Genomic DNA, 24708 nt, shown 5'->3' with positions numbered 1-24708 from the left:
CTCTATCCCTGTCCACCTGTCTGCTGTCCTTCAACATCAAAGGTCCTGGTTCTTGGACCTTCAGACTCAGGCTAACTGCACTACTGGCTTTCCTAGCCCTCCAGCTGTGGCCCGATGGTGGGACTCCCTCCATCACCAGGAGCCGACGTCCACCATGGAAGTCCTCAGAGCCACCCATCCTCTGGAGAACCTGACACACCCACATGTGCCCAGAGAAAGCCTACTCCGCATTTCTCTCTTTGGAGTTCTGGGCCTCGGTGTGATCCTCACAAGCCCCACATGTGCAGGAGAGACAGTGGGTGGGAGAAGAGCCCCTGCTGGTCGTTTCCCCCTCTTCTGCAGACTTTAGGGTGCGTGCTCTGGAGAGGATTTGTCCCTGTCAGCCATTTGCCTCCATGTGCAGCCCCCAGGCTATGTCCTGTTCAGGCCTGGGCTCTGAGCTCTGAGCACGTGCATGCACACGTCTGGGCGTCTTCCTTCCTGCACGTGCCGTGTGGCCAGCAAAGACAATTCTCACGTGGAATTCCTGTCTTCTGCCTCAGTGCATAGCCTCCTCACTGCCACATCTCCCAACTCCCCATTCCTGCTCTTCCCAGAGCCCCCACCATGCATGGACACATGGACACATATGTGCACACACACCCTGAACCCTGTTCTTCCCCAGCTCCCACCAGGTTCCTCAGATTTCCGCACTTTCCAGCAGACCAGAAGAGTGCAGACCCTTTCACTTGTCTCCTCTGGTCAATACAGTCTTCAGCTGAAGTCCCTGCTTTCTAGAAACACAGGCTTGTCTCCCGTTGCAGCCGGGGGAACACAAGCTCCTCGGCCTGCAAGATCCTCCACTCAGAGGGGTCTTTGGGGGCTGCCTCCTTTCAAGGCCTGGCAGACACCAACTCTCTAGCCTCTGGATTGCACAGAGGGTGCTCCCGCCGGAGGGCCCACCCCCATTCTTCCCCTTGCTAAGGACAATCACTTCCTCGGTACACTTGAGATTCTGTGTGCAGCACCTCAGAATGGGCACTGGGGGGCCCACTTGCCCTTCCTTATTGCCTCCCTTGGCTCCCATGCAGGTTCAGGGTCTCAATGTGGCTCTGCCTCTCCCTCGGGTTGCAGATCTAAGCGTGGGCACCCCAGGGTCTAGCCTAGCCTCTTCCTGCCCCAGGGGCAAAACACAGGAGCCCTGCCCTGCATCCAAGCTGGGCAGATACACGCCTCTGGTGACAGCCATTCTGTCCGCCTCAGTGCCTGCTCCCAGTTCTTGAAGGAGTTGTCCCAAGCAAGCCTCACACTCAGCCCGCTCTTGTTCCCACCTGGGCAGCCGTGCCCTGTTCAAGTTTTCAGGGCTGCTTTCTGCTCCTTTCAGATGCAATCAATGGTGGCCTTGCTGGACATTTGTCAAAATCCCATTGATAGAAGTGGTTCAGGCATCTTACTGGGTTTCCAGTAGGAATGCCAATCCTGAGATTCTGACCATTATCTGGGCCTGGAAACCTCAGCCACACTTTCCAAGCATGGCAGTGGGAGGTACACCTGGGTTTGGGGGTAGCCAGCAAGGGTGAGCGGTACTTCTAAGGGGCTGGGATTTATGGCATGGCCAATTGGGCTCAAAAGCTTGGAACTGGGGCTGTTTGGGAAACTGCCATCTCTAGATCCAAAATATGTTCTTCCTCCTCCAAGCAAGCCAGGAACAGGGTTTTTAAAGGGTAGGTGAATATTAGGGAAACCGCGGAGTGCAGCCCACTACTAATCAAGCAGATTTCCAGGCTCTGCTTGGATGGTCTGTCTGGGATATCTGGGTGCCAGCCAGGTGGGTGTTTCTTGATATTGGAGCTCAGCTGCCCGCAGTTGATGGTGGCACCGTCTCCTTAGCTGGGTGTGAGATCTGCCACTCCAAGTCATCTCCTGTCAGTAGGGGCCTGGAATTGTTAAACCTTACGAATCACTGGTCACAGGCAATTTAAAGCACCAGCAGCCAGACCCTGTCAATCCAAATAAGGGAAGGGAATATGCCTTCCATTGTGGCTGCAAATTACCCCTTGTCCATTTTCCATTCCCAGTCTATGGAATGGGGCATTAACTCCATTCTGGCTACTTCCTGCTGACTGCGGGCAGGGTAAGGGGTTTTTGGAATGACAATTTTGACACGGTACAGTATGTCGGCCTCGGTTTCCCACGGAGGGGACAAATCAAAGACATTTGTTTAGCTGCTAGCTTAGATATTTGATTGCAACATTCCACCTACATAACTCAAAGAGCATAAGATACAGAAAAACATGCTTAGAGTTGGGGTTTACTCTCTTACCTCCTCCAAGACAGAAGGCCTCGGTGAGAGCCAAGAGCTGTAGCCCTTTGGGCTGAGGCGCCTGGTGGCAACGCTTGTGCTTGCAGTTTCCTGAGGCCCTCTCATTTCCCGAATCCATTGTTCACTGTGCTTTTTTCATCTGAAGAATGCAGATCTGGAGTTTCTAAAGGGACATCAATCAGGTCCAGCCTGTTGGAATACACTGTTCAAAGCACTCATGCAGAGGTGCCTCAGAGGGGTCAGGAAGCCAGGTGGCTGTACTTAAAGATGGTGTAATATTTACATATCAGTTAATATGGTTAAGGGCTTCCCAAGCAGTCATAGCTGAGCTGCAACCTCTTCATTGTTCCGGAAGTGACAACATACTGAGGTGGGCTGCCCAGCAGTGACCACTCTGCCCCCTCTGGGCCTCACATGTGGCTTATATTCTCAAACACAGCCAACCATAGGCAACAACTTACTTCATGTGTGGCTGTTTATTCTGAGAAACAGTTGGCCCTGGGTGACAAAATCCCACAGATGTGAGTGCTCTTCTCAGACACAGCCTTCCCTACAGGACACCATCCCTCATACATGGCTGCTATTCTCAGACACAACCGTTATTCTCAGACACAGCTAGACACAGTGACAAAGTCCTTTCCATGTGGCTGAATTCAGACATGCAGACATGGGTGGCAACACACCTCAACATGGCTGTTATTCTCACACAGCCAGCACTGGATGACAGCATCCCTCATATGCATTGGATATTCTGACACACAGCCAGGCCTGAGTGACAATGTCCTTCAATGTGGCTGATAATCTCAGACACAGCCAACACTGTGTGACCATGTCTCACAGTACTGTTATTCACAGACACAGCCAGCAATGGGGGACACTGAACCTCACCATGGCTGTTATTCTCAGAGCCATCCCTGGGTGACAGTGTCCCTCAACAGGTGCTATTACTCTGGGACACAGCCAGCAATGGGTTACACCGTCCCTCAAATGTGCCTGTTACTCTCAGCCACAGCCAGCCCTCAGTAACAATGTCCCTCACATGTGACTGTTATTCTCACATACAACCATAGTTTTCAGACATAGGCACATCTGGGTGACAATGTCCTTTAGATACAGCTGATATTCTCAGACACACACAGATATGACTGACACCATCCTTCATATATGCCTGTTAATTTCAGACACAGCCAGCCCCGGGTCACAGTGTCCCTCACATGTAGCTGTTACTCATAGCCACAGCCAGCACTGGATGACAATGTCTGTCAGATGTGACTGTTATTCTCAGACACAGTCATATCTGGGTGACACTGCCCTTTCAGACACATGCAGACATGTGTGACAATGTACTTCACAAGTGGCTGCTATTCTCAGACACAGCCAGCACTGGGCGATACCATCCCTCAAAAGGGACTCTTATTCTAGTTGAAGCCAGGCCTGGATGCCAACATACCTCACACATGGCTGTTTTTCTGACATAGCTAGCACTGGGATACAACATGCCTCAAATGTGACCCTTGTTCTCAGACTCACCCGTTATTCTCAAATACAGACAGACTGGGGTGGTAATGTCCTTTACATGTGGCTGAAATTCTCAGACATGCAGACATGGATGACAATATACCTCACACATGGCTGAATTTTCACACAGACATGGGTGACAACATACTTCACACATGGCTGAATTCTCAGACACACAGACATGGGTGACAACATACTTCACACATGGCTGAATTCTCAGACACACAGACATGGGTGACAACATACTTCACACGTGGCTGAATTCTCAGACACAAAGACATGGATGACAACATACCTCACACGTGGCTGAATTCTCAGACACACAGACATGGGTGACAACATACCTCACACGTGGCTGAATTCTCAGACACAAAGATATGGGTGACAATATACCTCACACATGGCCGATTTTCTTAGACACACAGATATGGGTGACAACGTATCTCACTCCTGGCTGATTTTCTCAGACACAGCCATCTCTGGGTGACAATCTCCTTCACACATGAATGTTATTTTTAAGCACAGCTATCATAAGGTGACAACATATATCACATGTGCCTGTTATTCTCAGAAACAGGCAGCCATGGTGCACAATGTCCTTTACAGGTACCTCACACATAGTTCTTATTATCAGCCACAGCCAGCAATGGGGTACGATGTCCCTCACTTATGGCTGTTATTCTCAGACACAGCTATTATTCTCAGATACAGGCAGACCTGACTATGTTCCTCAAAGATGACTGTTATTCTCAGAAACAGCTAGCACTGGGTGACACCAACTCTCAAACTGATGTTATTCTCAGCCACAAGCAGCACTGGGCCTCAACTTTTCTCACATGTAACCATTATTCCCAGACACAACCATTATTTTCAGACACAGCCATACCTAGGTGAAACATACTTACACATGGTTGATAATGCTCATAGACACACACATGAGTGACAACATATCTCACATTGAGGCTGTTTTTCTTTTTTTTTTTTTATTTAACAGGTAGAGTTATAGACAGTGAGAGAGATACAGAGAGAAAGGTCTTCCTTCCGTTGGTTCACTCCCCTAATGGCCACTACAGCCGGCACTGCACCAATCCGAAGCCAGGAGCTGGATACTTCCTCCCAGTCTCCCATGTGGGTGCAGGGACCCAAACACTTGGGCCATCCTCTGCTGCCCTCCAGGGCCACAACAGAGAGCTGGACTGGAAGAGGAGCGACCGAGATTAGTACCCCGGACCCCAACCGGGACTAGAACTCAGGGTGCCAGTGCCACAGGCAGAGGATCAGCCAAGTGAGCCACGGTGCCAGCCAACATGCGGCTGTTTTTCTCAGAGATCCCCAGCACTAGGTAACAGTGTCCCACCAACATGGCTGTTATTCACAGTTGCAACCAACATTGTGCAACAGTGTCCTTTAGAAGTGGCTGGTATACTCAGAAATGTAGACCAAGATACTTATTAACTCACGTGGGTCTGTTTCTCCCAGACAAAGCCAGCATTGGGTTAACACTGTCCCTCACAGAAGACTGTTATTTTTAGGCACAGCCAGTACTGGGTTACAACATGACTCACATGTGACCATTATTCTCAGACACAGCCAGAACTGGGTGCCAATATCCCAATATCCTTTACATGTACTTAATACTCTCAGACAAAAACAGGCATGCTTGACAAAGTACCACACATGGCTTCTGACATAGCCAGGCCAGGGTGATATCATTCATCATAAGAGACTGTTAGTCTCAAATACTGCCAGCACTGTGTGGCAACATCCCTCTCTCGTGGCTGTTATTCTCAGTTACAACCAACACTGGGTGACAATGTCCATCACATATGACTTTTACATTAAAACACAGCCAGCCCTGGGTGGCACTAGCCCTCACATGTGACTGTTATTCTCAGCCACAGCCTTCCATGTGGCTGGTGTACTCAGACATGCAGACATGGATGCCAACATACCTCACATGTGGCTGTGGCTGCTATTCTCACACACAACCAGCCCTTGGTCACAACATCCTTCACACCTGGTAGATATCCTCAGAGCCAGCCCTGAGTGACAAGGTCCTTTATACATGGCTCACATGGCTGATATTCTCAGATACACACACACACACACACATGGGTAACAACATACCTCACACCTGGCTGTTATGAGACACTACCTGCCCAGGGTGATAATGTCCCACACACGTTGCTATTATTCTCACTCAGACAGCACTGTTGACAATGTGCCTCACAGGAGACTGTAATTCTTAGACACAGTCAGCATTGGACAACCACATACCTCACATGTTGACGTTATTGTAGGAAACAACATTATTCTCAGATACAGCCAGGCCTGGGTGACAGTGTGCCTCAATGGTGACTGTTACTCTCAGAGACAGTCATCCTGAGAGACACTATACTTCACAGGTGACTTATTTTCAGACACAGTCAGCACTGGGTAGCAGAAGCCCTCACCGTGACTGTCCTCCTCAGCCACAGCACAAACTGAACCACAAAATTCCTCACATGTGACTGTTCTTCCCCAAAACAACCATTATTCCTGGATATAACCAGACCTGAGTGACACTGTCCTTTATAAGTGGCTGACAATATCAGACAATGCAGACATGCGTGGCGATGCATGACCTCACACATGGCTTTCATTCTTAGACGCAGCCAGCACTGGGTGACAGTGTCCCTCACAGGAGACTGCTATTCTTGGAAACAGATAGCATTGGGTTACAACATGCCTCACTGTGACTATTAGTCACAGAGCCCCACATTATTCTCATACACAGCCATACCTGTGTGACAATGTCCCTCACAGGAGACTATTATTCTCAGAGAAAGCTTGCACTGCTCAACAACATACATGTGACTGCTCTGAAACACAACCATTATTCTTATATAGCCAGGCCTGGGTGACAATGTGCCTCAGCAATGACAGTTACTCTCAGACAGTCATCCTAGGAGACAACATAGTTCACAGGTGACTTATTTTCAGAAACAGTCAGCATGGTAACACAAGCCCTCATCATGGCTGTTATTCTTAGCCACAGCCAGCACTGTGCCAAAACTTTCCTCACATGTGACTGTTAATTCCCAGAAAAAAAACCATTCTCAGACACAACCATACCTGTGTTACAATGCCCTTTACATGTGGCTGATAACTTCAGACACACACATACAACATGACAAAGTACCTATCCTGTGGCTTTCATTCTTAAACATAGCCAGGTCTGATTGACACAGTTCATCACAGGAGACTGTTAGTCTCAAACACTGCCAGCACCAGGTGACAATATGCCTCACACGTGACTATTATTCTCAGACACAGCCATACCTGGGTGACAATATCCTTTACATGCTACTGATACTCTGAGACACACACAGACATACTTGACAAAGTACTACACATGTGGCTTTCATTCTCAGACATAGCCAGGCCTGGGTAACACCATTCCTCACTGGAGACTGTTAGCCTAAAATACTGTCAACACTCTGTGCACTATCCCTCACAAGTGGCTGGTATTCTCAGCCAACACTGAGTGACAACATCCATCATATATGACTGTTACACTCAGAGCCAGCTCTGGATGACACTGTCCATTTAAATGCCTTTATTCTGGACACTAATATCCTTGGATGACAACATACCTCAAACGTGTCTGTTTTTCTTAGACACAGTCAGCATTGGGTCACAATGTCCTTCACGAGACATTGTTCTTCTTACACTCAGCCAGCAATGAGTTATACCATGCCTCACATGTGACCATTTTTCTCAGACATAGCCATACCAGGGTGACAATGTTCTTTACACATGGCTGATAAACTCAGACACAAATAGACAAGTGTAACAGGTACTTCACATGTGGCTTTCATTCTCATCAACAGCCAGACCTGGGTGACATTGTTCCTCACAGAAAACTGTTAGTATCAAACACTGCCAGCACTCTGTGGCTCCATCCCTCACAAGCGGCCATTATTCTCACCACAGACAACAGTGGGTGACAACACAACTCACAAGTGACTGTTATATAAAGGCAACACTGGGTAAAGACATCACACATGACTGTTACACTAAGACAGAGGCAGCCCTGGGTGACACTATCCCTGAAAGTATTTGTTATTCTCAGACACTACCATCCCCATCTGACAACATACCTCGTATGTGTCAGTTTTTCTCAGACACAGCCAGCACTGAGTGACAACATGCCTCATACGTGACCATTATTTTCAGACATAGCCATACCTGGTGACAATGTGCTTTACACATGGTGGATAAACTCAGACATATACAGACATGTGTCACAAGTACCTCACATGTGGCTTTCATTCTCAGACACAGCCAGGCCAGGTGACATCGTTCCTCACAAGCGACAGCTATTCTCAAACATTACCAGCACTGTTAGAAAACATGCCTCACACGTGGATGTAATTCTCGGGCACAGCCAATACTGGGTGACAATGTCCATCACACATGACTGTTACAGTAAAACATAGTCAGCTCTGGGTGACACTGTCTCTCACATGTAGCTGTTATTCTCAGACAAAGCCAACACTGGGTGACAACATCCATCACACATGACTGTTACACTAAGACAGAGACAGCCCTGGGTGATACTGTCCCTGAAAGTAGCTGTTATTCTCAGATACCACCATTCCTGCCTGACAACATACCTCATGTGTGTCAGCTTTTCTCAAACACAGCCAGCACTGGGTGACAGTGTCCCACACAGGAGACTGTCATTCTTAGACACAGCCAGCACTGGATGACCATATACCTCATGTGACCATTATTCTGAGAAACAACATTATTCTCAGATATAGCCAGGCCTGGATGACAATGTGGCTCAATGGTGACTGTTATTCTCAGACACAGTCATCCTAATAAAGTACTTTACAGGTGACTTATTTTCAAATTCAGCACTGGGTAACACCAGCCTTCACTGTGGTTGCTATTCTCACACACAGCCCACATTTGGCCACAACATTCATCACATGTGACTATTATTCCCAGATACAACCATTATTCTCAAACACAACCAGATCTGGGAGACAATGTCCATTATACATGGCTGATAATCTCAGACACATGCATTCATTACAACATATCTCACATGTGGCTTTCATTCTCAGACATAGCCATGTCTGGGTGGCATTGTCCCTCCCAAGTGACTTAATCTCAAACACTGACACCACCCCTCACATGTGGCTGTTATTCTCAGACACTGTCAGCCAGAGGTAATAATGTTCCACCTTGACTGTCACTCTCACACACAGCAAGCTTCAGGTGACACCACCCCTCATAAGTGACTATTATTCTCAGCCATAGCTAGCACAGGAAAAGAACAATCCTTACATGTGGCCATTATTCTCATACGCAGCTCAGTGACAGCCCAGTGTGACATGTCCCTCACAAGAGACTACTACTCTCAGACACTGCCAGCACTGGGTGACAACGTACCTTACACATGGCTGTTTTTCTTTGACACAGCCAGCACTGGTTGACAATGTCCCTCACACATGGTTGTTACTCTCAGACACTGGCATCCTTGGGTGACAATGTCCCTTACACATGGCTGTTTCTCTGAGAGACAGCTGACCCTGGGTGACAATGTCCCTCACATGTGGCTGTGATTCTCAGACACAGCCAGACCTGGTTTCAATGTCCCTTACAAGTGGCTGTTATTCTAAGATACTCAGACATGGGTGACAATGAACCTCAAACATGGCTGTTATTCTCAGACACGGCCAGTCTTGAGTGACAATGTCCCTCACACATGACTATTCTCAGTGAAAATGTCTAAATTTTTAAAATGTATACCACAGAGCATTTCTTTTTTAGAGTTGAGTCAATACTGTCAGTCCTAATCCTTGCTTCCTGATCACCTAAAGTCCAAGTGCTATATCAGGTCTGACAACCCTAGTGTGGTGCTATTTGTAGATTCTAGCGTAACATCTGGAAATTCTTAGCATTATATCTGGCTAGCCTATCTTCAAAATGGTGGCTCTCTGTGGAGCCTGCAGCTCGGACAGTTTGTAGTTTCCATCAGGAATCATGCTAAGAACACTTTTTTCTTAGATTCTCACCCTTATGTTTTAGTTCGGGGCTGTCACCAGTGATTCCATCTGAACTCCCATATTTCCTCCTTGCCATCTTTTTCTGGAAAGTCCACTGATCAGTCATTCTGTTCCACATTGCCAGGATGAACTTGGTCCTGGTTGTGTGATCTTACATTGTCCCAGCACAAGGGGGAGGAAAGATTGACAAACCAGGCTTCAGTGTCAGAAACCATTTTAGCAATATTTAAGCAACAAAGGGGTAGAAAGAAGGGTCCCTAGGCTATGTTTACCTGGAGTTCGTTGTCAAAAAAACTTACTGACTTCTGCAGGTACCATTATCACACCACCATAATCTCACTAAAAATATACTTCTACAGAATTCTCACAGGAAATAGACACAAAACTCAGAAAGGAAATGTATAACAAAACATCATAAAAAATCACATTTGCATCTTAAAAATATTTAACAGAGGCTGGCATTGTGGCATAGTAGGTTAACCCACTGCCTGTGATGCCGGCATCTCATATGGGTGCAGCTTCATGTCCTGGCTGCTCCACTTCCAATCCAGCTGCTGGCTAATATGCATGGGAAAGCAGCAGGATATGGCCCAAGTGCTTGGGCCCCTGCCACCCATGTGCAAGAAGCTCCTGGCACCTAGCTTTGGCCTGGGCCAGCTCAGGTCATTGCAGCCATTTGGTGAGTCAATCAACAGATGGAAGATCTAATTCTTTCAAATAAACATTTTTTTAAAAAGTAAACACAATATAAATCTAACAGACATTATAGTTTGTTGATTATTTCCATTAAGTACATTAAAAATGTTTATTTACCATATAGTAATCTCAGATTTGGAAAACTCTCAAAGTTAGCAAGCCTAGCCAAGAGAGACTTAGGTTATCATTATACACATTCTAAGTCAACTCAGACTGGTATCACCTCTCCACACTGAGAATCTGATCTATTGAGAATTCCAGGGATACACCTGGAAGTCAGAAGTCCCAGTTCAGAACTTCAAACCACTGGGTCAAAATAAGATCTTGGATCACTGTCAAAGTGATAATCCATTTAATCCGAGTTCTCAGCCAAAGCTGTAAGCCAGATCTAAACAGAGTTAAGGTGATCAAACATTTTTAAATAGGCAGATAGGGCTGACACTGTGGCATAGTGGGTAAAGCTTCTGCCTGTAACACCCACATCCCATATGGGCACTGGTTCATGTCCCAGCTGCTCCACTTCCAATCCAGCTATATTCTAACTACCTGGGAAAAACAGGAGAAGATGGACCAAGTGTTTGGGTCCCTGCCAGCCATGTGGGAGACCTGGACAAAGCTCCTGGCTCTTGCTTGAGCCTTGATGAACCCTGAGCATTGTGGCAATCTGGGGAGTGAATGAGCAGATGAAAGATCTGTCTCTTCCTCCCTCCTTCCCTGAACCTCCTCCCTCTCTGTAAATTTGATATTCAAATAAATGCATCTTTATGTAAAAGATTTATTTGTATTTATTTGAAAGGCAGAGTTACAGAGAGAGGTAGAAACAAAGACAGAGAGGCCTTCCATCCTCTGGTTCACTCCTCAAATGGCTACAATGACTGGAGCTGGGCCAGGATGAAGCCAGGAGCTTCTTCTGAGTATCCCATGTGGGTTCATGGGCCCCAAGAACTTTAGGCCATCTTTGGCTTCTTTTCCAGGTGCATTGGCAGGAGTTGGATTAGAAGTGGAACAGCTAGGACTTGATCTGGCACCCATATGGAAGGCCAGTGCCACAGTCCAGGGCTTTAATCTGCTGTGCCACAGCACTGGCCCCCATAAGAACACCTTAAAAACAAAACATGAATACGATTCCAAGATGGCAGAATAGGGAAAGGCGCATTGCACTGGGCTAGGGATAAATAGTAATAAATAAATAAATACATACATACATTCTCAGGAAGAGTTAGAAAAATGAAGTGGGAATTCTAGGGAAGGAAGAGGAACACTGTGGATCTGTGTGCAAGGTACAGACGCATGGCATGAACACGGACACAACACACAACTGTAGCAGCTGAGAGCCAGCTCTGGAGACTGAGGTGAGATCAGACTGCAGCAACCCGTGCCATTGGCAATACAGCTGGAGTGAGTGTGTGGCTCAAGTCTGGTTTGGAGCCCTTAGAGGGAGAGGGTACCAGCTGACCATTTTAAAAAGGAGGAGAGTAGTCACTTTCTCTCAGCCATCCCCCTACAATGGCACCCAGCAGCCAGCTGAGAGAGGGTGGGTGCCCTTTTGGGGATAAGGGGCAGCTGCGGAAGCCCTTGTGCACACACACAGCAACTGACTGAGACAAGACATCATCTTCTCAGCAGTACTGGCAGCAGCAGCTCCAGTGTACCTGGCGGGCAGAAGTCAACATTCAGCCAGAGGCCCTTGCATAATACATGTGATCCTCTAGCACAGGGAAGATCTGTGTTCTCCACTTTGGCTGGCTGGGAGGATTAATGGGGAGCTGGGTACCCATGTAGGACTGTGAGGCAGCCCTAGCCTCCCAACATACCACAGGATTCAGGACTCAAACCTACTAGGCAGAGCACTGACAGGCAGCTGTCTCTAGGAACATCTGCTTCTCTATGCATCAGACAGGCTAGTGGTACTGAGCAGATATTCCATGCTAACAGAAAGCAGAAAAGGGCAGATGTAGCCATCCTAATATCAGACAAAATAGACTTTAAGATAAAAACCGTTAAGAGACAAAAAAAGGCACTATGCAATGATTAAGCGGTGAATATGAATAGGTGACTATAATAAATGTATATACACCCCATTACAGGGTGCCTGGCTACTTAAAATACATGTTAATGGATCTAAAGGGAGACATAGACTCCAATACAATAGTAACGGGGGACTTCAATATGCTACTTTCATCACTGGACAGATCAAATAGAAAAAAAAAATCAGCAAGGAAACAACAGAACTAATCAATAATATGGGTCAAATGGACCTAACTGGTATTTACCAAAGTTTTCATTACACAGTTGCAGAATATGCTTTCTTCTCATCACTGCATGGAACTTTCTGTAGGATAGACCAGATGCTAGGCCATAAAGCAAGTCTCAGCAAATTAAAAAAAAAAAAAAACACTGAAATCATACCATGCATCTTCTCTGACTACAATGAATTGAAGCTGGAAATCAACAACCAAAGAATCTCTGGCACACATGTGAATACATGGAGACTGAACAATATGCTCCTGAATGAACAGTGGTCATTGAAGAAATAAAAAGAGGAATTAAAAAATTCTGAAAATGATTGAAGAGGAAAATACATCATATTAATACTTACGGGATGCAGCAAAAGCAGTGTTAAGAGGAAGTTTATAGCAATTGGTTCCTACGTGAAGAAATTGGAAAGGTTCCAAATAAATGAGCTATTAATGCATCAGAAGAACCTAGAAACACAACAAACCAAACTCAAAACTAATAGGAAAAAAGAAATAATTAAAATTAGAGGAGAAATAAAATTGGAACTTTTAAAAAAAATACAGGGGCCAGTGCTGTGGTGTAGTGGGTAAAGCCACCACCTGAAGTGCCAGCATTCCATATGGGCACCAGTTTGAGTCCTAGCTGCTCCACTTCTGATCCAGTTCTCTGATATGGCCTAGGAAAGCAGTATAAGATGGCCCAAGTCCTTGGACCCCTGCACTCACACAGGAGACCCGGAGGAAGCTACTGGCTCCTGGCTTTGGATTGGCGTAGCTCCAGCCATTGTGGCCATCTTGGGAGTGAACCAGTAGATGGAAGACCTCTCCCTGCTTCTCCTTCTCTCCATGTAACTCTGACTTTCAAATAAATAAATAAATCTTTTTAAAAATATACAAAAGATCAGTGAAATGAAGAGCAGGTTTTTTGAAAAAAATTTTTTTTTAATTATACATCATTGGCCCAACAAAAAGAGGGAGAAGAACCAAATCAATAAAATCAGAGATAAAAAGGAAATATAACAACAGATATGACAGAAATAACAAAGAATCATCAGGCATTACTACAAAATACTACAATGAGTTGTATGCAAAAAATTTGGAAACCCAAGAAGAAATGGGTAGATTCCTGGACACAATCTACCAAAACTTAGGCATGAAGACAGAAAACCTAAACAGACCAATAACCAAGACAGAAAAGACCCTCCCAACCATGAAAATCCCAAAGTCTGATGGCTTCACTGCTGAATTCTATCAGACATTTAAAGAACTCCAACAATTCTCAAACTATTCAAAAACAATTGAAAGTGAGGGAATCCTCCCAAATTCCTTCTACGAAGCCAGCATTACCTTAAGTCCTAAACCAGAAAAAGATACAACAAAGATTCACCTGGACCAAGTGGGATTTATCCCTGGTATGCAGCAATGGTTCACATTGGCAAGTCAATAAATGTGATACATCACACTAACAAACTGGAGAACAAAAACCATAGGATTATCTCAATAGAGGCAGAGACAGTATTTGATAAAATACAACATCCTTTCATGATGAAAAGCTTTGGTATATAAGGAATATTCCTCAACACTATCAAGGCTATTTACGACAAACCCACGGTCAGCATCTTACTGAATGGGGAAAAGCTGGAAGCATTCCCACTAATATCTGGAACCAGACAAGGATGTCCACTCTTATCAATGTTATTTAATACAGTCCTGGAAGTTTTAACCAGAGCCATTAGGCAAGAAAAACAAGTCACAGAAATACAAATTGGCATGAGGAAGTCAAACCATTCCTATTTGCAGCTGACATGATTCTATATACAGGGGATCCAAAAGATTTCACTAAGAGACTATCGGAACTCTATAGAAGAGATTGGTAAGGTGGTAGGATATATAGACAATGTCATGACTGAAAAAGAACTTTTAAGATCAGTCCCACTCACAATAGCTCCAAAAATAATAAAATATCTTGGAATAAATTTAACCAGTGACAAAGATGTCTTCAATGGAAATTACAAAACATTGAAGAAGGAAATAGAAAGAGACACAAAAAATAGAAAAAATCTTTCATGTTCATCGATTGGAAGAATCAATAGCATCAAAATGCCCATACTATTGAAAGCAATTCACAGATTCAATGTGATCCAAATCAAAATATCAAGGACATTCTTCTCAGATCTAGAAAAAAAGATGCCAAATATGCATATAGAAACACAAGAGACCCTGAATACCTAAAGCAATCGTATACAACAAAACCAAAGCTGGAGGCATCACAATGCTAGATTTCAAGACATACTACATGGCAGTTATATTCAAAACTGCCTGGTACTGGCACAAATACAGATGTGTAAACAAGTAGAACAGAATAGAAACCCTCCAAATCAATCTATGCGTCTACAACGAGCTTATCTTTGACAGAGGAGCTAAAAATCAATCCCTAGAGCAAGAATAGTCTTTTCAACAAATGGTTTTGAGGAAATTGGATCTTCATGTGTTGAAGTATGAAATAAGACCCTTACTCTTACACCTTACACAAAAATACACTCAAAATGGATCAAAGACCTAAGTCTATGACCCCAATTACTATCAGATTACTAGAGAACATTGGGGAAACTCTGCAAGACACTGGCAAAGGCAAAGACTTCTTGGAAAAGACCCCAGAAGCACAAGCAATCAAAGCCAAAATTGACACATGACATTATATCAAGCTGAGAAGCTTCTTCACTACAAAAGAAACACTCAGGAAAGTGAAGAGGTAATCAACAAAATGGGAGAAAATATATGCAAACTATGCAACTGATAAAGGGTTAATATCCAGAATCTATAAAAAGCTCAGGAAATTCAACAACAACAAAACAAACATTCCAGTTAAGAAATAGGCAAAGGATTTAAAAAGGCATTTTTCAGGAAAGGAAATGGCCAATAGACACTTGAAAAAATGTTAGGATCACTAGCCATTAGAGAAATGCAATTCAAAACCATAATGAGGTTTTACCTTATCCCAGTTAGAATGGCTCTCATACAGAAATCAACAAACAATGAATGCTGGCAAGATGTGGGGGAAAAGGTACCCTAATCCACTGCTGGTGGGAATGTAAACTGGTACAGACACTGTGGAAGACAGTATGGAGATACCTCAGAAATCTGAATATAGACCTACCATATGACCCAGCCATCCTACTTCTAGGAATTTACCCAAAGCAAAAGAAATCAGCATATGAAAGAGTTTTCTGTACCCCCATATTTATAGAGCTACATTCATAATAGCTAAGCTATGGAATCAACCCAGATATCCATCAACTGACAACTGGATAAAGAAATTATGGTAGTTGTGCACTATGGAGTACAATTCAGCTTTAAAAAAAATGAAATTCTGTCTTAGTACATTTGATCTTTGCCAAAAGGCTGAGAAGCAATAAAATCCTGTCTTTTGCTGCAAAATGGATGCAACTGGAAACCTTTATGCCTAGTGAAATAAGTTCCAAAAAGATAGATATCATATGTTTTCCCTGATCTGGGGTAACTAATGGAGTACATAAAATGTAATGTTTTGGAGTAAAATGGACATTTTGATATTCAATGAATATTTACAGCACTTGTCTACTATTTTTCCTTCACATTATTTGTTGAACTCTTAGTGTAGGGGCATAAAGTAAACTGAAAATACATCTTTGTAAAAATTAAGAGTGGGCCTGGCGCTGTTTCACAGCAGGTAAAGCCACCATCTGAAGTGCCAGCATCCCATATGGTTTGAGTCCCAGCTGCTCCACTTCCGATCCAGCTCTCTTCTATGGACTGGGGAAGCAGTGGAAGATGGCCCAAGTCCTTGGGCCCCTGCACCCATGTGGTAGACCTGGAAGAAGCTCCTGGCTCCTGTCTTCAGATTGGCCCAACTCTAGCCATTGTGGCCATTTGGGGAGTGAACCAGCAGATGCAAGACCTCTCTTTCTCTCATGCAAGACCTCTCTTTCTCTCTAACTCTGCCTGTGAAATAAATAAATCTTTTTAAAAAAATTAAAAATAGTAATAGGAGAGGGAGGAGGCAGAAGGGTTGAAATGTGGGTGGGTGGGAGGGAGGGTTGGGTGGGAAGTATCACTATGTTCCTAAATTTGTAGATATGAAATACATCAAACTTGTATGCCTTAAAAAAAAATAAATAAAAACCAGATAGATAATGTTAGCTCTTTTAAGAGTCAGTTCTTGAATTTGCTGGAAGGGATACTAATTTGGTGAATGCTAAAATCAAGAATTTGAATTAATGAGATGATACAAAAGAAATAAATGTAGCATCTTATCAAGTTAAAAAAATAAGCAGGGAAAGTGTAATTTTGGGGGGATCCAAATGGCTGGGTAGGGAAAGAGACACACCGAATTGGACTATGGGAAGACAGAACAGGGAGGAGCCACTTTCCCAGGGGACAGCAGGAGAGGTTTTCAGTGGAAAGTCTACATAAAGAGGAGACTCTGACGAGCAGCAAAGGCCACACACACACACAACAAGCAAGATGCCCCCAGCCCCTCCCCATTCAGCAGCTGTGGAGACGCCATCTTCTGAGATTGCAGCGAGGGCAGCCTACAGCACCCCATGCACCACTGGTGCCCTTATCTGAGGGAGAACCCAGGGGCTCCATTGACTTGAGTCCAGCCTGAAGAGCTGGCAGGGGCAGGGCACTCATTTATCCTTAAAGGGAGGGTACACTGCTTTCCTCCCCTCTCCGCACCAACACCCCTGGAAACTAGTGGGATGCAAGGGGTACATCTTCCCAGAGGAAGGTGAGTGGAGGCTGCTACATCCCATATGCCCCCAATGGACTTTGGAGGAGAAATCCATGGTCCCCACTGACTTCAGGTCTGGCCTGAGAAGTTGGCAGGGGCCCCAGTAAGCATGCTGAAGGGAAGGTACATTTCTCCCCTCACGTGCCCCTAACACTAGACTCAGCTTCCTGAGATAGAGTACCAGGCAATGTCTATCAGGCAAACAGCTGGCTTCAGCATCTAGGCATCTCTCTCTGTGGACAGGGAGGCTCAGATGGTGCAGAACAGATCTCTTCCACGCTGACTGTGGGAGCCCTGCACCCTGTGGCTGTGATAGGCAAGGAAACTTATAAGGGTGTGGGGGTGTGGCTGGGTCTTTGGGTAATCACTGGGTCTGACTCCAGAAGCTCAGCATTCCCTGAGTGCTGGGCATGGTCATTGTGGAGGGGCTCTTTAATCACACCACAAACCACACAGATCCTTCGTACAGATTGTGTGCATGAGTGAGTGGAGTAAACAATGGGGTATACTGGGGAGTGAGCTCACCCTAGACAGTCGGGTCACCTTGGCACAGAGAAGGGCTGAGACTGAAGGCACGCCAGCCATCAGGATCATCGCCTCCTCCTCCACTGACAACACAGGAGATCTACCACACCCAACATGGGTGTCACTCTGGATTCATGTCCCACCCACAAACAATGGGCTGAACTCCCTAGCCCCACCCAGCACACCCCTCTGGATATCCGCTAAAGGTACAGGCATGCCTTAAAAGCACAGTTCCAAGAACAAAGCCTTCAGGAAAGATAACAAGTATTCTCCCAGATGTGTAAAAATAAGCATAGGAATATAAGAAACGTGAACACAGAAACAGTATGACTCCCAAAAAGGAACATAGTAATACTTCAATATTAGGTCAAAGACCAGGAGGTTGATAAAATGCCTGAAAAGGAATTCACAAGAATGATTAGAGGATTACTCAAAACACAAAGAAGCAATTACAGGCCGGCGCCGTGGCTCACTAGGCTAATCCTCCGCCTTGTGGCACCGGCACACTGGGTTCTAGTCCCGGTCGGGGCGCCAGATTCTGTCCCGGTTGCCCCTCTTCCAGGCCAGCCCTCTGCTACGGCCCGGGAGTGCAGTGGAGGATGGCCCAAATTCTTGGGCCCTGTACCCCATGGGAGACCAGGATAAGCACCTGGCTTCTGGCTTCGGATCAGCGCAATGCGCCAGCCGCAGCAGCCACTGAAGGGTGAACCAACGGTAAAGGAAGACCTTTCTCTCTGTCTCTCTCTCTCACTGTCCACTCTGTCTGTCAAAAAAAAAAAAAAAAAAAAAAAAAAAAAAAAGTAAAACCAAGAAAAGATCTGAAAATGTGCGAGAGAAACACCAGATTATCTTTAAAGAAACTCCAATTAGATTGACAGATTTCACATCAGAAACCTAGGAGAGAATGGAGAGACACTGACCTGTTTATTTTTTAAGAAAACAACCAAACGTCCCCAGTAAGAGGCTACTGGAACTCATAAAGTTTGACAAAGTGGCAGGAGATAAAATGAACCCACAAAAACCAGTAGTATTTGTGTACACAAATAATGCCATGGCTGAGAAAGAACTTGTAATGTCAGTACCATTCATAATAGCTACAAAACAATTTAAATACCTTGAGATAAATTTAACCAAGGTGTATGTGACCTCTATAATGATGATTACAAAACATTAAGGGAAGAAACAGAAGACCGCACACACACACACACCAAAAATGGAAAAACCTCCCATGTTCATGAATTGGAACAATTAGTATCATAAAAATATCCATATTACCCAAAGCAATGTACAAATCCAGTGTAATACCAATCAAAATACTAAGCACACTCTTCTCAGATCTAGAAAAGACAACTCTAAAATGCATATGGAAACACAAGAGACCCCAAATAGCTAAAGAATCCTTAATAAAAACAAAACCAGAGGCACTGCAATACCTGATTTCAAGTCATATTTCAGGGCAGTTATAAATCAAAACAGCCTGGTATTGGCACAATAATAGACATGTTGACCAGTGGAACAGAACAGAAACCCCAGAAATCAATCCATGCATCTGCAACCAACTAATCTCAACAACAAGCTAAAAATGACTCCCTAGAGAAATGACAATCTCTTCAACAAATGGTGTTGGGCAACTTGGATCTCTACATGCAGAAGTATGAAAACAAGAACCCCCTATTTTACATCCTATACCAAAATCAACTCACAACAGATCAAGGATCTAAAGCTAACACCTGAAACCACCAAATTACTAGGAGTAAACAGGGGAAGCTCTAAAGGACAAAGCCTCCTTGGATACGATCCAAGAAGCACAGGAAATAAAGGCTGAAATAGACAAATGAGATTATATCATGCTAAGAAGCTTCTGCACAGCAAAGGAAACACACAGAGACAAGGACAGAATTCAAGAAAATATTTGCAACCTCTTCATCTAATAAATGATTAAATCTAAAATATAAAAGGAGCACAAGAAATTCAAAAACTAATAAACAATCCAGTGAAGAAATGGGCCAAGAATATTTTTCAAGGGTGAGATAAAAATGAACAACAGACATGTGAAAATATGCTCAGGATCACTAGCCATCAGGGAAATGAAAATAAAAATCACAATAAGGTTCCACCTCACCCAAGTCAGAATGGCTCTCTTACAAAAATAAAAAATAGATTCTGGTGAGGATATGGAGAAAAAGATACCTTAATACACTGATGATGCAAATGTATACTAGTAAAACCATTATGGAAGACAGTACAAAGATTCCCCAAAAATCTGAAAATAGATCTACCAGGTGACCCAGCCAGCCCACTCCTGGGAATTTACCCAAAGGAAATGAAATCAGTGTATGAAAGAGTTATCTGTACTTCCATGTTTTTAGCAGCTCAAATCACAATAGCTAAGATATGGAACCAACCCACACATCCATAAGCTGATGACTGGATAAAGAAAATGTAGGGGCCAGCATTGTGCCATAGCAGGTAAAGACACTGACTGCGGTGCTGGCATCACATATGGGTGCCAATTTGTGTCTCAGCTGGTCCATTTCCAATCCAAGCCCCTGCTAATGCATGTCGGAAACACCCATGTGTGAAACATGGATGAAACTCCTGGCTTCACCTGGCCCAGCCCTGGCTATTGCAGCCATTTGGGGAGTGAACCAGAGGATGGGAGATCTGTCTCTCCCTCTCTCACTCTGTAACTGTCTTTCAAATAAACATTTTAAAATGTGGTATAGATACATGATAGAATACTACTAGCCATAAAAAAAGAATGAAATACTGTCTTTGGCAACAAAATGGATGCAACTTGAGACCATTGTGCTTAATGAAAGAGAACCAAAAAGAAAAATGTTTTCTGTGATTTGTAGCTAATATAGAGTACAAAAAAGTAATGTATATGCGTAAAATTGACATTTTGATTATTACTGTTTATAACCCTTGTCTATACTCCTGTAGAACACTGGTCTTCCTACTTTCTATTTGTTGAATTATTTAGTGAGTAGATGGTTAAGCCTGGGACTATAAAATAAATTGAAAGTATGTTATCACAAAAATCAAGAAAAAAATAAAAGAAAGAAGGAAGAGGGAGGGAGGGAAGTATAATTATGGGCTTAAAATCATATATATGAGATATATAGAATCTGTTCTCTTTATGTAGAAAAGAAGTCTCTCAAGCAATCAAAACTCAAGAAATCTTCCAGGACATATAGCACCATTTTTAACTAGGCCAGTTACAGAGAAAAAGCCTTGGTGACAAGGATTAGCATGTGGCACCAACATGTGATCCCACTCTTCCTACCAACAAATGCTCTATAATCCGTCCATTACAATCTTCACATGATCCAAAAGGGGTTTTGCACTGTTTAAAATTCGAATTTATATGGCCAACCTTGTATCTACGAGTCAATTAAAACAGAGCTCTGGAAGGGTTTTTGACCAGACACAACATACATCCTGACACACACATGTTACAAGACGGAATAAAGCAGTTTCTGCGCGTTTCTGACATCGCCAATGCCTTCTGATTACCATCAGCTGCTCAGAATCACGTCTCAGTCTTCGTAGCCCGAGCTAACCGTCACTTCTCTCAGCGCCTGCAGGAGAAACACCCGAGGTAACGCCAGCCACACTGAAGCGCCAGCGTGTTCACAAGAAAACTGCGTCTTATCGGATTTAGTTGGCACCGCGGTCACTAAGGAGTGCTCTGGGCCGCACAATCCGACCCGCGGCTTCGAGGGGACTTCGATTTTATGAGGGAGGACCCGCCTGCGCGCGCCCCCGCAGGAGCTGTGGCTCCCGCCTTGAAGAGGGAGGGCCCGAGCCAGCCGCCGCCGACACAGCCGGAGGTGACACAGCCGGAGGTGACACAGCCGGAGGTGACACAGCCGCCGCCAACACAGCCGGAGATGAAACAGCCACCGCCAACACAGCCGCGGCCGACACAGCCGGAGGTGACACAGCCGCCGCCGACACAGCCACCGCCGACACAGCCGGAGGTGACACAGCCGCCGCCGACACAGCCGGAGGTGACACAGCCGCCGCCGACACAGCCACCGCCAACACAGCCGGAAGTGACACAGCCGGAGGTGCCACAGCCGGAGGTGACACAGCTGGAGGTGCCACAGCCGCGGCCGACACAGCCGGAGGTGACACAGCCGCCGCCGACACAGCCACCGCCAACACAGCCGGAAGTGACACAGCCGGAGGTGCCACAGCCGCGGCCGACACAGCCACCGCCGACACAGCCGGAGGTGACACAGCCGCGGCCGACACAGCCGGAGGTGACACAGCCGGAGGTTTGCGCCGCCCCGCTCATCCCGTCTCCCAGGCGTCGCCTCAGCCACAGGTCGCCCGAGCAGCCACGGCGTGGCCCGAGGGCTCTCAGACGGAGCAGACACAGTCTCGCCCCAAGGGGTGGAATGCTCTCTTCCGTGTGCCGTGACTGGGTGGCAGCATCTCATCTCCCACCCGCGGGACCAGCACAAGGCCCCCGAGAGACGCGGCCCGCGGCCCGCCGAGTTCCAAACCACCAAGCAGAGCACGGAGCAAGCACGCACACGGAGGTGCAGCCGCCCCACAGAGGGACACCCAGCAGAGCGGGCGGACCAGCTGCCCACAGACGCGGGGAACGACCGCAAACGTCACCTGCGAGCCGACAGGCGCGGCCCGGCTCCCAGGGGCACCGCCAGGGCCCCAGCGGCAGCGGATCCTCACAGCCAGGGCCTCAGCCGGAAGCACGCTCGCCCCGCGCGCCTCCGCCAGCCGGAAGTGCACGGGGCCCAATTGGAGCCGCCGGTGGGCGGGGTCTGCGCTGCGGCAGGTGCACCCTGGGAAGGTGGGCGTATCCAATCGACAGTTACAGACAGCATTGCACGCCCATCACACCTGGTTCGCTCCCTGGGCGTCTCTCGGCTCCACTTACCTGCCTGGGAGCCCCATCGGGAGCCCAGCATCTCCCCAAAAAGGCCCAGGAAGTGTGTACAGGCAGCTGATGCCACAGCAGGGACAGCCCACCGCCGCGGGGTCCGCTCGCCGCGAGCACCCCGACCCTGGCCCTGCTCCCTAGTGTGAGGGGGCTCGGCCAGCACCATCAGGCCCCTGCTGCTCCCCCCGGGACAGCCAGTGCACCCGAGACGGGAGCTGGCCAGAGGAAACAGTTACTCGAAGAAGCCGGGGCCAAGACTGAGCTCTGCATCCGCAGTGTGCTGCTGCCCTCCCACGCCGGCACAAGGGGTCTCCTACGGGAAGGGGAGCTGCCATGAGCCAGCCTGCCCGACAGTGAGGCCGCCGCCCGGGTTCCGCTCTGAGGCGGCCTGGAGCGCAGCTGGGTGCAGCTGATGGCAGCACCTTCCCAGCTGGGTGCGAGGTCGGCCTCTCCAAGGCATCTCCGTATGCAAACACCGTGAGTCACCGGTGGCAGGCGCTGTCCAGCTCCAGCCGGGCTGTGGGCCTGGGCGTGAAACGGGAAGGAAGATGCCTTGGTTACAGCCGCAGGCCGCCTGGGCGGGCTGAAACGGGCTCCCCAGAAGGCACTTTCTCAGGTCCCTGGGCAAGGAGCTGCTCCCTCGCGGTTTCTTCTGTCTGCCTGACCTTTACCTCCATTGGAAATTAATGTTTAACCAGCGCACCAGGCTCAAGTTGCAAGGTCAGGCCAGACACAGGCTCCAGGCTGTGAGGAGAGCACCGAGCCCCTGCTCTGGCTGCCGGCTGCCGCTGCAGGTGTGCACAGCCCTGAGGCCCGGGAGGAGGCCCACCAAGGCAAGTGGACCTCTGGGGATGGGAATGCCCAGCAGGTGGGCGGCTGCTTGTGTCCTGGCCAGAGTGCTGTGGTCCCCTGTTTGCGAATTGATGGTTAACTGGCTTGCCGGGTTGGGTAGTTTCTGCCAAACCTGACCTCTCCTGTGGGAGGTCCGCTCCGTGGGGTCCATGCACCTGCTCGCACACACAGCCACCCCAGAACTCGTGTGGGGTGAGGGGCTGCAGCCAGCACGGCTCCTCCTCGCCTACCCCGGCACCACCGCCACAGTGCCCTGGACGCAGGCTCGGCAGGCGTGGACTCTTTGTCTCTGCATTCAGGACTGCTCCAGCTCTCAGCCCTGGCTCGTCTGGGAGGAGGGGGGCATCTCCCCCTCACTGTGAAGCCGTCACAGTGGCGACTGCAGGGTGGGAGGGTCTCTCTGCTTCCCCACCTCCACAGACCCACCCCTCCTCGTTCCTGTCTCCTGGCCCCATGTGTACCCCGACATGATCCCCTGGGCTCAGCAGGGGCTGCTTTGCACAGGGGAAGGGGTCCACTCCACTGGAGCGCTGGGCATTCACCCAGCCCCAGGCCTGGCTAGTCCCTGACCAAGGCCCGCTCTTCCTGTGTGCCACGGGTGAGGCAAGGTGCCTCTGCTCCCCAAGTAGGAGAGGTTTCAGCTCAGGGGATGCATGGTTGCCGGTCCTGAATGTTGCTGTCGCTTCCCACAGAGCTGCAGCTGCCCGGCCAGGTCCTGCCTCGCCCTGTGGTCAGGGCTGATCTAGAAGTTGGCGGGGGCAGGGTGAGCCAGCCTCTGGCTGTCTTGCCCTCAGTGCCCATGGCCTAATCTCCTTGCCGCCTGTGGC

The 24708-nt window shown here is 47.1% G+C and overlaps 1 protein-coding gene and 1 long non-coding RNA gene across 11 annotated transcripts in view; one reads left to right on the top strand and one right to left on the bottom strand.

Moving 5' to 3' along the window:
- The window catches only part of LOC138845823 (uncharacterized), a 30350-nt gene extending 7044 nt beyond the window's left edge, over nt 1-23306 (bottom strand). For 2 of the 10 annotated variants that reach the window (XR_011383005.2, XR_016222924.1), the window contains exons 1-3: nt 22750-23306; nt 21570-21698; nt 2303-2465 (exon numbers count right to left, since the gene is read on the bottom strand). This is a non-coding gene — a long non-coding RNA (uncharacterized LOC138845823). Of the gene's footprint in view, nt 1-2302; nt 2492-21530; nt 21699-22749 lie in introns of those variants that run through there. The other 8 variants (XR_016222926.1, XR_016222925.1, XR_016222928.1 and 5 more) reach the window with 6 other exon arrangements.
- Nucleotides 23307-23555: 249 nt separating this feature from the next.
- Nucleotides 23556-24708, top strand: part of DDC (dopa decarboxylase) — a 44730-nt gene continuing 43577 nt past the window's right edge. The window contains exon 1 of the mRNA XM_089315987.1: nt 23556-23862. The gene's annotated coding sequence lies outside the window, so the exon portion shown is untranslated. The remainder of the gene's footprint in view (nt 23863-24708) is intronic.

This window comes from Oryctolagus cuniculus, chromosome 16 (genome assembly GCF_051225735.1).
Source record: "Oryctolagus cuniculus isolate XC-2025 breed Fujian yellow rabbit chromosome 16, ASM5122573v1, whole genome shotgun sequence".
Lineage (NCBI taxonomy): Eukaryota > Metazoa > Chordata > Mammalia > Lagomorpha > Leporidae > Oryctolagus > Oryctolagus cuniculus.
This window is presented reverse-complemented; position numbering and strand designations above follow the sequence as displayed.